Raw genomic sequence first — 12,773 nt, 5'->3', positions numbered from 1 at the left:
GCACATGGTCAAGACCATATGATCAAGTTTTTGAAAACATATATATATATATATATATATATATATATATATATATATATATATATATAAAAGTGAGTCACACAATAATCTTCTGTGACAAATATGGAGAACAAAGAAAACAGTAAGGAACTAAAATTCAATTCTTATGAGAAGGTGTGGCTATAAACATGAAGAAAGCCTTGTCCTGTGTTGAATCAATCTGGAAGAATATGTGCTAAATGAACATTTTTCCAATATGTTTTAACATATTTATTTTTGCTTTTACATCATGAAAAACTGATTTTTTCAGAAATATGGAAGTGAGAAAACTTTTTTGCAACTTTTTACCCTCACTACCTGCTAACCATCAGATCCTTTCTCAGACGGAGAGAGTTAATCATAGATGCATGTCACACATGATCTTGTATAGGACCCAGGGAAGTAGAGGAAGGGAAGGACAGTCATACAAAAACACCCCCTTCCAAGAAAAAGACATGGCATCGACTCTCTAAGCCAGAGGACTTGGCACTCTGGAACAAAACCTGGGAAGCTGTCTGTTCAGGGGGGAGGCAAAAAAATCTACCTGAGGAGCAGCCCACCAATGTACAATCTCCAGAAAGACATCTCTGTGAAGCATACATTTGTGAGGATGACTTCTAGATCTACTCACAGAGTGTGCCAGTAGACTGTGCTCTCAAGGGATGTAAACCGTCTGAAGAGCCAGATGATGGCAGAGTACAAAACCCAGAGCCTGAACAGCCAGCCTGCAAAGAAAGCAAGATTTTCTGCATCCTTCCTTGTTGATGCACCACAGGACTGTGATATTGTTTGTATACATTTTAAGGACGTGGAATCCAAAAGGAGTGAAAGGCCTGGAGAGCTAGAAGTTCAGCCATCATCTCTTTCATATTTATATGGTCTGTTATCTGTTGAAGGGACCAAAAACCTTGGACTTTCAGGTTGTTGGAGGAGGTTCTCCAACCATGATTGAAAGCATCTATGTACAGCTGCTGAGTATGGAAAGGAACCTGAAAAGGCACACCTGGATTTAGGGAAATCTGATGAAGCCACCAGAGAAGCTCAAGCATGACACAAGGTAAGAGAGGGACCAGACACTACAGAGGGTGGCGGTATGGAAACAAACAACCTTGACAAACCACTGAAATGTCCTCATGTGGACTTTGGCAAAAGGAGCCATGGAACTGATGGATGCCATGTATCCAAAGGTTTGGAGAAATTCCCTTTCAGAAAGGACTGGAAATAAGTGATCAAAAAGAGGACCTTCGGAAGTGGGAGACAAGTCAATATTGGGAATGTCAGAATTTGGCAACCCCAAAACACTTGGCCCTGAGAAGTCAACACTGGCTTTTTAGATTGAGGATGAACTCCACACTGCACAGAAGCATAGTAACATTTAGATTTTGTAGCAGGAGCTGGGGAGAGGGAGCTTGGGGAGAGGGAGCTTGAATTAGAAGGTCTTCTAAATAAGGAATATCTGAATTCTCTGAAGTCTGTAGAAAGCTACCACAGGGACCAGACATTTGGTAAATTTTCTTGGACTGTAGAATGACCAAACAAATAAATCAGACAACTGATAATGAGAAGAAGAGGCAGAGAAATGTAAAAGATTTCTGAAGAGATGGTGAATGGGAATATGATGGTAAGTGTTCTTCAAATCCAGAGATACCAGGAAAGCTTAAGGTAGCAAAAGAGGAAAAGTGTCTGAATAGACAACACCCTGAAGGAAAGAACCTCGAGAAAGGTGTTGAGGAAAACTGGTCTAGAGTGGGCCTCTACCACCTCTCCTTCTTAGGAACAATAAACATTCTGGAACAAAGACCTGTTCCCTGTTGAGACAATACAAAAAGGTTGAATAGTTAGCAGATCCTGCAGAACCAATGGAAAATGAGGAAGCTGGCAAGCAGGAGGTTGAAGAAGGCTGGAAAATGGAGGAAGGGACTTTCAAACCATAAAATAACTGTGCTGGATGATGTAAAGAACCCAGGCACCCTGCATATAACATAGAGCCTGGTTTAACAGGAAAATATGTTTTTTTGGACTACAGAATTCTAAGTGGTTTTGGAAGGAATATGTCAAAGACTCTTCAACAGAATCCAAGTTTTCAACAGAAGAATCGGAATCCCTAGTCTCTTAGAAAGGTGGAAGACCAGGGGAGAAAAGTCAGGGATGGAAAACCATTGTGGGGGGAGGGGGGTTCAGGGCCATAAGGTCATTAAACAGCCCTTAAGTAAAGTCCTACCCCTCTTTGTGAAGATCCTTAGCCATATATTTTCTTTTTTGATTCTTTTTAATGGAAGATCTGCTTTAACAAATCTAGGATATTCAGTTCTCTACCTAGATTCGATGAGGATACTAGGCTCTTCTTCCATAACTAAAATTTAGGGGATCCTCCTAGGCCCTTCGGATATAATCAGCCATAGTTCTCCCTCTAGTTCTGCACCAGATGTATGCACAGCATCGAGGATGTGCAAGTAGACACCTCTGTGTCAAACTTCAACTAGTTTGTGGCAGATGGAACTGGTGTCAGTAAGGGACAGTCCTTGGGTTCTTCATCCAGTCTGAGGGAGACATCCAGTGGAGACTGCAAAGCAGCAGGTTGATTAAGTGCTTTTTAGCTTTTTTCTTAAGTGGCGGCTGAATTTTGGAGGGGGCAGAATCAGCCATGGTACCCAGAGTCAAAAGCTACAGATATTGTTTTTTCAAATAAATTGAAAGGGATGACAGACAACTGCAGAGGGTCTTATGGACAAATGCCTGACAAATATCACACTGAGTATTGTATGTAGCACCTAATCAAAAAGGCGCTTCTCATGTCTGTCTTTATGGGGAATGTTTTCCACACTCATTTTCCCTTCCTGGAAGACAAGAAAGCAAACTACAAAGAGAAAAAAAGAAAGGAAGGAAGAAAAGAACCCCAACAGGGCACTTACCCATAGAAGGCTCGGTAGATGAACCAGCTCAGTGAATGGCATACAGACTGAATTCAGAGACAGCGTTCAGACTGGTGGCAAAGAAGTTCTGAGGATTAGGTGTCTGTATGTCACATATGTACCTTAAATCTTGCATGCCGGATATAAATCTGATGTAGGATGCCTGGAAGGTATACAGGCTTTGGTATACTAACCAGATGTTGGGCTATTCTCAGCAGTATGTCCCAAGAGTAAAGAATACTATAACAGTGACAAGGAAGGACATCCCTTCACTCTTCCTCTTCAGAGCTGGGACCAATAACTGAACCCTGGTCTCCTGGGTCGCATTCATGTCTCCATCCCTCTCCTCCACAGAACCAGGCATATGGAAGTGAGAAAAGTTGATACAATGAAGTATGAAAATACATATGAACCACAGAGACAAGAACTGAAGTAAGACTGAGAACTAATGGAAATAATACTGAATTTAAATTAGACACACAGAATATATTACTTTGCCTGAATATATTTCGATGCACTAGGGATAAATATATTGAACAAAGAGCAGTGTGCACACCTTTAACATATTCTTGCTAAAATGTGACACATTTGGGTTAGACACTAGTGAAAAGTGAATTCAAAAATAAGAATTTCAAGTTTCTTATAAAAATGTAGCTTTTCAAGAACTTAAGTTTCCCAATGCCTGGATCCTTTGACTTGTGAGATTCCAGAAATACCGAAAGAAACATGCTTTGTAACAGTGAGGAATGAATGTGTACAGAATAAACCACAGTCAAGACATCTCAAATACTGTGCAGTCATAGCAATTATAACCTGTAATACTATGTTGATTCAATTTCAGACTAAGGAAGTTTGTCGGAAGAACATTCTATTTTCAAGTACTTTTTATTTTTATTTGTTTTTGCTCTTCTTTTAGATGTAGAAATAAGATCAGTTATCTTCTTAGCTGCAAGTATATATTTTGTATTACTACTACTGCATTCAGTCACACACGTTTGTTGTTCTTGTGCCTCTAGTCTGGGTCATGGCTGAAAGGGTTCTTGGACCAGTCAGTCCCCTTATCTGGTTAAAAAACAAACAAAAATACCATATACAAATAAAACCTGACGCTATGCCAGTAAATATATTTTCCAAGGGAAAATACCAGAACTTCTCAGGAATAAAGCAAAGCAGAAACTAAAGTGACAAGAAAGCTGTATTGTGAAAAAGTAATCAGAGTCAATGCATAATGTGTGGACAGTATAGTTACTGTTGCAAAGGAAGATAGCATTTGGATTTATAATGATCTGCAAGATGTGAATATAGAGATCTAAAAATTAAAAGACAACATTAACCGCACAGTTGATGAGGTAGTATCGAGATTGTAAAATATGAATTAAGCTTTTTGAGTACTACATGCAAACCAGGGTTTCTGGCAGAGAAGGCTAGATGAAGCAAGCTCCAAATTGTGTAATTTACTACGACATTATGAAGGTAAAGGTTCCTTGAACTTCTACTTCGTAATTTAGCAACATCAGAGGTATAAAAAAAATTGTTGCACAGGTAACTGAAAGGTTGGTAGATGTTGCAAATATAAATAATCGTTTATTATTGCAGGGCCAGATACAAAAACATCATGACAAAGCTGGTATGGCTACCCTCTGTGTTCTCGAGGCTCAAGACCACTGTTCATATTAGACAGAATCAAAAACATTTTTAAGATCTACTTGTGTTGTTTTGGGGAGCTTCTCTCATTTCCAATGTTGTGTGACCATACAGCTGATATGTAAGTTTAGAGGTGTGGTGGGCTTGGGTCCCATGTAGGGGGGAGCAAGGGGAGCTTCACCCTATAAAAATAGTTCAAGCTACTCCCTTACATTACATGTAATGGGGTGGTTGTCAAGGTTCTAGAAGCAAGGACTTGAAATGAAAAAAAAAGCCTGAATTATAATCTCTCACAGTACGTGTAACTGTACATTTGCCACATAATATAAATTAAAACAGCGAAACTTCAAGTTGAGTAAGAATACTGTAAAACAACAGTGACAATTTTTTGGTAAATGGGTCATACTTTATGTCAGAGAAACTTAAGCCTTACACAGAAAGTCTGAACGGTTGCTCAAATGTCAAGGCCAGAAGAGAAGTACTCATAGACATTTTCTGAAATTATACGACACTGTGTAAAGTTTATCATTAATATATCTGAAATAAATATGTCCCCATGAAAGCTATTAGAGCAAAATATAGTCATGGAATGGAATTACAACTAGGAAGGGAGATAGGAAGGTAGATCTGAAATGTTCAAAAGCTAGTTATAGGTGCACCAATGTTAAAATATTACGATGTGAATAAGCCAACTATGTTGTAGGTAGATGCCAGTCAGAATGGTATAGGAACTGTAATCAGGTGGTGCAGAAAATTAAGGTTGTGAGCTGTAGTTCCTGCGGTACACAGTTTGATTCCCTCAGCCCTTAGTAGCCTACTGTGTGACCTAGCGCAAGCAAGCACTGCTTCTGGGTCACCGCTGAAAAGGGACTGTATGTCCTGTGGGCCTACTTGATTAATAAATAAGTATTATTACTATTATGCTAGTTGCCGCTGTTGCTCTATAGCATTTACAAATGCACAAAAAATATGCTCATTAAGAAGAGCTAACAAACTGTTGCATAGGATGTTAGACATTCTATGATTATGTCTACTGTAAAGAACTTCAGGTGGAAACAGACCGTAAACACCAGCAAAGCATATTCAGAAATTCTTTGTAAAAGATACCTAGACCGTAAACACCAGCAAAGCATATTCAGAAATTCTTTGTAAAAGATACCTTCTAGATTGCAGAAGATGTTAATGTACAAATCTGGACATGAAATGCAGATGAGGAAAAGGAACTACATAGCAGAAAGACTTGTTAGACGAAGAACCAATGACAAAAGGAAAAGATCGTCAGAAATGTACTGACACTGTTTTAGAAATGCAGTCACTGACAGAGTAACATGAAAGGATGACATCAGGAAAAAATTCCCAAGAGGAAAGACAATTAGTTTTTCTTAAGGAACAAGTATGTCCACAAAATAATAATCACAACTGACAAAATTCTTTCCCAATCAGCTGAGAAAGCAAATGTTCAAGAGGATACACAGATCACATCTGGGGACAAGAAAGAGCAAAGATACAATGTATTAGCCAAGATTGTAGAATTAAAACAGAACAAGTTTCACAGATTTCTGCCACCTACATATTTACCATAACAGCACAGAAGATGAGATGTGAACTGATGTCATTTCTAGTACTGAAGAGCATGTTTGTCCATGGTGACAAGTGGGCTCTGATTTGTTTCAGCTCAAAGAAGTCACTTATCTGACATGTATGGATTATTATTTCAAGTTTGCAGAAAACTCAAATACATATATAAGTGTAAGTGTGATTATTACACTAAAGTAAAAATTCAGACATACAACATCCAGTCTGCACTACTAACAATCCACTGAACAAACAGAAAGCTATGCAAAAAGTGATGAAGCTTGCAACAAAGAACATCAAAAGCTAAGGGGTTTGCCATTTTGCAATGTTGTAACATCCACTGTAAGAACTCAGTCTCTCATCAGCTCAGCTCTTGATAGACACAAGGCTGAAAATGCGGGGGGTCATGCATCTGGCCACCTGCTTGGTGTGCCAGTAGCTAGAAGGAACATTTTTTTTTTGATTGGGGGAGGATCTAACTGTAGAAACATGATCACTTATGGCTTATTACAGTGAATAGTTTTTTTTTTCCTCTTTTCATTTGAAGAGCTGAGGGGAGTAGGGTGATGGTTCACAGCACCAGCCCAGCGTGTTTTAAGACTTTCTTTCAAACTGAAAAAATGGAAGCTACCTTAGAGTTCAACCGCACTGCACTGTGCATAAAGCTCCACATTTGACAATGAAGTGAAGCAGTGTTCCACTTTTGAAAGTTATGTTCCGCTTTTCATTCTCTAATTGGCTTCCAAATTATAATTATAACCAACAGGCAAAGAGAGAGAAAGGGAGCCAGTCAGAGAACAATTTTGACCTTAGCAGCCAATCAGAATGCCGAGTGAAACTCCATGGTTTCAGGGCTGCCTATAATGATAACCCCGAAGCACAATCAACATGAGAAAATCAACAAAGCAAAGTTTCTAAAGGTAAAATTTAAGGTTAAATCGCATGGTTTGTTAACTGTATGGAAACATTAAACAGCACATTTGTTTCTAGTTGTACAGCTTTAGATGCCTCCTACACAATGAGCAGCATTCCAATGTCAGTCAAGACTTTAGTAGAGAAAAAACCCCGCAGTGCACTGCTATGTTAAGCTAAGTTCAACTTTTACATGGTTTGGTTTCATAAACTTCCTTTTGTTGGTTGACTGTGTCAGTGTCTCTCCATGTATTTACCTTTTTACAAGTCTTAAGAATCGTATTGAAAATTTGCTGTAACTGTTTCAGTCAGGGTTCCTTTGCCAAACCAAGAGTATTGTAGGTGTGACATGTAGCTGTGGTTGAGGAAGAATGTTAGATGAACAGTGTGTTTTACAGCAAATAGCTATGCATCAAAATATTTCTGCTTTCAAGCTGTTCTCATTTTTACATCCTTTGCAGTCGGCATTTTGTTGTGCCACTGGTAGTTCTCATTTTCTTTTAATTACCTGCTAGGTAAGCACACTAGCCAGAAGAGTGACCCTTTAAAGACACAACCCACGAGAATAAAGTTTTAGCAAAGCATATTGCAATTAATTGAAACTTCTACGTGATGGTATGTTTTAGGTGCTGCAGTTAGAGGGATACCCTTCATAATTCAGTCGCACTACACAGAATACAATAAAAGATGTTCATGTACAGTAAGCTACACCCATTAACTGAACTGTTCAGGTTTATACTTTTCATATAACAGAAGAAATGAGCTTGAGCTATGATTATAAAATAACTGCAATGTAAAGCTCTCTGTGAACAAAATATTTGAAAAGTAGGGGACAATGGTGGGAAGCTGGCATAATGGTTAAGGCTTTTACCTTACAGACACAAGGTGCAGGATTTGCTTCTCAAGTGGAGTAATTATCTACGCTTAAAATGGTCCATAAAGGCAATTAGCCTAGTACTAATCTAAGAATCTACCTCTCAACCTCTTGGAGCAAGAAATCTGGACAAAGCCAATTGCCAAATAAAATTTGGGGATACAGCCACAAAAATAGGGACAATTTTTTAGATATTGCTCTTATAAACTTAAAAAGTTGGTAGAATAACAGGTTTTGTGTTACCATACATGCTCTGAAGGATATGATGTTTGTAACTCAAATTTCTGTAATTATTTTATTATTTCATTCCTCTGTGATTTGCCAGAAAACTACATATTTTATGAGGAACAGACACAAAATATGAGGCAAAAATGTGGGCATTCTGCAAAATTCTGGGCAGCTGAAAGGTATGACAAGGGTGAATGTGTGTGTGTGTTTGAGTTTTTCTATACGAGTGAGCCACTGTCTTTTTGCTTCTACATCTGTGTGCATATATGTAAATGTCTGTCTGCAAGAGAGTGAGTGTATTATTACATACTTTACATATATACATACATTTTGGTTGAAAGGCCATTGTCAAGGAACACCTTTCGCACATTGCAAAAATAGGGTGTTCCACATTTTGACCGTCACACAATGCTATAGTTTGTGTTCCACATTGGCCTCTTAGCAGATTGAGACCCATGGAAGCTACTATTATTTATTGTTGTTATTATTTATTTGCAGTTTGTTTGCCAGGATGGTCCATTGGGCCAAGAAGAACCCATTTTCAATGGATTCCTGGGGAAAAAAGCTCCACAATAACAAAAGTTATAAACAAGTAATTATATAACAGTAAATACAGAAGAACAACTAAAATCATAGTAGTTAAAGATACAATATGAAACAAACAATTAAAGTTAAGAAAAATAAGAATTTTTGTAAGTTTTTGCTAGTACTTTACAAGGAAATGAATAGGACTCTGGAGTACATGATATGTCTGATGTACAGAGAGAAGAGGTTATGTGGGATGGGAGCAGGAGTTACTATCCTAGATAAAAGAATAGAGATAGAACACAAAGACATAACCCTAGTAACACAAAATGCAAAATAAGAACATAAAAAAGGGGATGTAGGGTAGGTGTGGTTGTTGCAGCAGTGATTTAAAGGGGATGGAGGGTAGGTGCAGTTGTTGCAGCAATGATATAAAGGGGATGGAGGGTAGGTGCAGTTGCTGCAGCAGTGATTTATAGGGGATGGAGGGGAGGTGCAGTTGTTGCTGCAGTAGTGATTTAAATGGGGTGGAGGGTAGGTGCAGTTGTTGCAGCAGTGATTTAAAGGGGATGGAAGGTAGGTGCAGTTGTTGCAGCAGTGATTTAAAGGGGATGGAGGGTAGGTGCAGTTGTCGCAGCAGTGATTTAAAGGGGATGCACGGTAGGTGCGGTTACTGCAGCAGTGATTTAATCAAATATGTACTAATATAGTAAGTGCACTTACATAACTGTACTATGCTCATCATAAATTACTGCTGAAGTAGCATTTAGCTACATTGGTAGATTCCCATAGCTGATACAGTCTGTCAGGAGACAGGATGGGGTTCCAGGAGCCACTGGAGAATGGTCCTACACAGCCTGCTGTAGATCTAGAAAAAGAATCCAGTTTGCAGTACTTTGTTAAAGGCATATATGGAGGGCCATTTAGCTGCTCTAGAATGCTTCTGAAGTCCAATCTTTGATAATATCCCATTGAAGAAGCTGAGGGTCTGGTAGAATGAGCCTTGACTCCACCTGGAAGTGTCTTGTTATGGTGGAAATAAACAACAAGAACAAGGAAATCCATCAGACAACAGTATACCTTTTCTTTTTCCTCTTCTTAGGAACCAACGGCTGATCAGCTTTTGTAAAAGATTTAGCTCTGTCAAGATAATACCCAAGTTATGTATGTATAGCTTGAGTAAGAAGAACCCTTTTCTCCTTGGTTTTGAGATTCTCTGTAGAAAACAGAAAGACCAATGGATTGATTCAAAGTAATCTCTATAACCCCTCTAGTATGAATGAGGAATTTGCTCTTAAAGTAATTCTGTCTCTATGGAAACTAAATAGGGATCACCCACCATAACAGCTTGCAATTCAGATACTCTTCTTGCAAATGTCAGAGCAAGGAGTAAAACAGTCTTGCAAGGCATGGACCATAAATCAGCTAGATGATCTGGTTCAAACGGAAACAAACGTAACTTTTTCAACAGAAAGTGTAGATCCCAATATGGTGCCATATGTTTCCCAGGTGGTCCTACATGCAAATCTCTTTCAAGAACAGCTTGACCAAAATCAGAGTAGAAAGAGGGGGATTCCTTGGGCAGACATGCTGAAATGGCAGAAAGATGAACCTTGATAGAGAAATGAGATATGCTGGAAGATAATAACACACAAATATTGCAAAACCAGTTGTACAGAAATCCAATAAATGGGATTATATCATTAAATGCTCAACGTCTGTCTTTTTTCTCCCTGTTTACTGTCCTGGCTATAAATAAACAATACAGCACTTGAAATATTTTAAATTGACTGTTTTTCTCCACTAGAACAGTATCTTCCTGTACTGTGGTGGTTTCACTTTCAAAAAAACTTTTATCCTGCCCTGTAAAACCTTGCTGCAGTCTCCAATTCACTGATGTCATCAAGGCCACTGAATACAGGCAGTTTTCTGGCCATTTCCCTTCCCAAACTGACATCACCATGACTATCCTAAAAACCCACCCATGCTGTGATGTCATAGGTCCCTGGTCCTTCCCCTACCCATACAGAAAGTAAAGGCTAGAACAAGGAAACAGTACATGAGTCAAGTCTCCTGCTGTGAGCTGTCAATCACAGCAGGTAACAGCTCAAAATACCATTAGCAGTTTGACAGCTAGGGAAGTTAGGTGTGAAGGGGGATGGGAGATGAGTGAAAGAAGTACAATTCAGGCTTCACAAAAGACTGCAGTTTAGCCATTCTAAAAAGAAACAGCAGTAAAAAGCACTTTGAAAGTCTGTTCTGTGGCATTTGCACTGTTTGTGTTTAAAGTAATCATTGAAAGGCATGAAATGTTACTTAAAACTGACTGAAAGACAGCAGTGCATGCATGTAAATCAATGCCATGACAGGAGCTTTAGGAAGAAAGAGGTCTGCGTGATGTATTTTTTTACAAACAAGCACTGCATTGTGGGATACCTAGGTGCAGATTAAACAATCAGGATCACTTCAAGATGCTAGACCCCATGTGTTCAGTCTCAGAAATTATTTATAAAAATATTTAAAAACCTGTAAGTAGTCCCAGTGTGGTTTTAAAATGTAAGAAACACCAAACCATGACAAAATAAACATGTTTTTTGAGTCTGTGGGTGCAGTTCTCCTTTACGGGTCCTGGTTCTTAGTGTAGCACTAACTAGCAAATCTCTTTTATTTAAGCAATAACCGATAATGTGGTGTGGTATATTGAAGATTGGTGTGGTTTAATCACAAGGGCGAAGCCAGAGTGATTAAATAAAGCCAATTGCGGGTAAATTTCAATATACCACAACCACGGAGTCAATTATTGCTATTATACAATGACATTAACGGCGCATTACTGTTCTTCCGCTGGTTGTGGTACACTGCTTCCTTGTTTTGATGTACTGAGCATGTGTATGGGACTTGCGTCACATGCATATCCAGTACATCGATGCTTTGAAACTAAAGCAATGAAGAAAAGAAAGTCTCCGTTGCTCTGTTTTTTCTTTTTTTATTTGTTAAAAAAAAAAAAGTTTTGAGCACTTTATACCAACGGAAAAAAGTCCGGGCGACCGGACCTTTTTACGTTGGTATATTGTGGGATTTATAAAGGGCACACTGGCCAATCAGCATGCATGTTTTGGAATATTAATGGGGGGGGGTTTCATTGTATAATTAGTAATATAAGATTTTCTAGTAACAGGTTTCTTTGTCTCCTTTAATACCTGCTGCACAGCCCTAGAAAAAGCTGCCTAAAAGGTATCAAAACTTAATCAGTCAGGCAGTCAGATGTAGTAGTTTGAGAATGGAATATTTTGAACTCCCCGTTATTTGTGAATAGATCTAACGTATGACAGCACGTTGTGGTAACTTCTCATGGCCAATGTCATAATAACAAAGAAACACTGTTGCCTGGAACAGAAGGGAGTGACCATTATGATCTTTGCAGAGTGCTTCTGAATCTTTAGAATGAGTCTGGATATCAGTCAATATCCACTCATGATAATTTGTTCTGGTTCTGCGCAGCTTATCTGCAATTACATTAAGTTCTGATGGAATGCAAGTAAATTGGAGCATTCAACAGTGCTGATCTGCAATCTCCTAAGCCATCACAGCCAGCCTGCACAGAAGGTACGACCTGGTGCCTTCCTGTTATTTATCTATCACAACACTGTGGTGTTGTCTGTGATTACCTGTAAAAGCTCTGAAGACCATGGGTGGTGAAGACATTTTTAAAGCAAGAAAAACAGCTAACATTTCCTTCACATTTATGTGCTTTGGCATGTTTAGTTTGTTCCAAAGACCCTGTAATTGTATCCCCATGGATATAGCTCTCCATGCAAAATATGATACATCTGTTGTTACAGACTGAGTAGGGTGTGACAGAAAATAGAAGACCATGATTCACAGACAACTGGTCTCTCCACCAATGCAATTCCCTCTTCACAAAGTCCAACAGTGGGATCTGAATGGTCAGTGGGTGTGAATGTTGTGTCCAAACAGTCTTAAAAAAAACATAAATGTTTTTCTCCCCCTAGTTTCTCTGGCTGAAGTTTGAGACTGACTAAAGAAGCTCAGGAAAATTTCCA

General features: G+C 38.8%; 1 protein-coding gene across 1 annotated transcript in view; it reads right to left on the bottom strand.

Moving 5' to 3' along the window:
- The window catches only part of ZUP1 (zinc finger containing ubiquitin peptidase 1), a gene marked incomplete in the record, with an annotated part of 497,787 nt that overhangs the window by 82,452 nt on the left and 402,562 nt on the right, over nucleotides 1–12,773 (bottom strand).

This window comes from Protopterus annectens, chromosome 1.part0 (assembly GCF_019279795.1).
Source record: "Protopterus annectens isolate FY-2018-M chromosome 1.part0, PAN1.0, whole genome shotgun sequence".
NCBI classification, from domain to species: domain Eukaryota; kingdom Metazoa; phylum Chordata; order Ceratodontiformes; family Protopteridae; genus Protopterus; species Protopterus annectens.
This window is presented reverse-complemented; position numbering and strand designations above follow the sequence as displayed.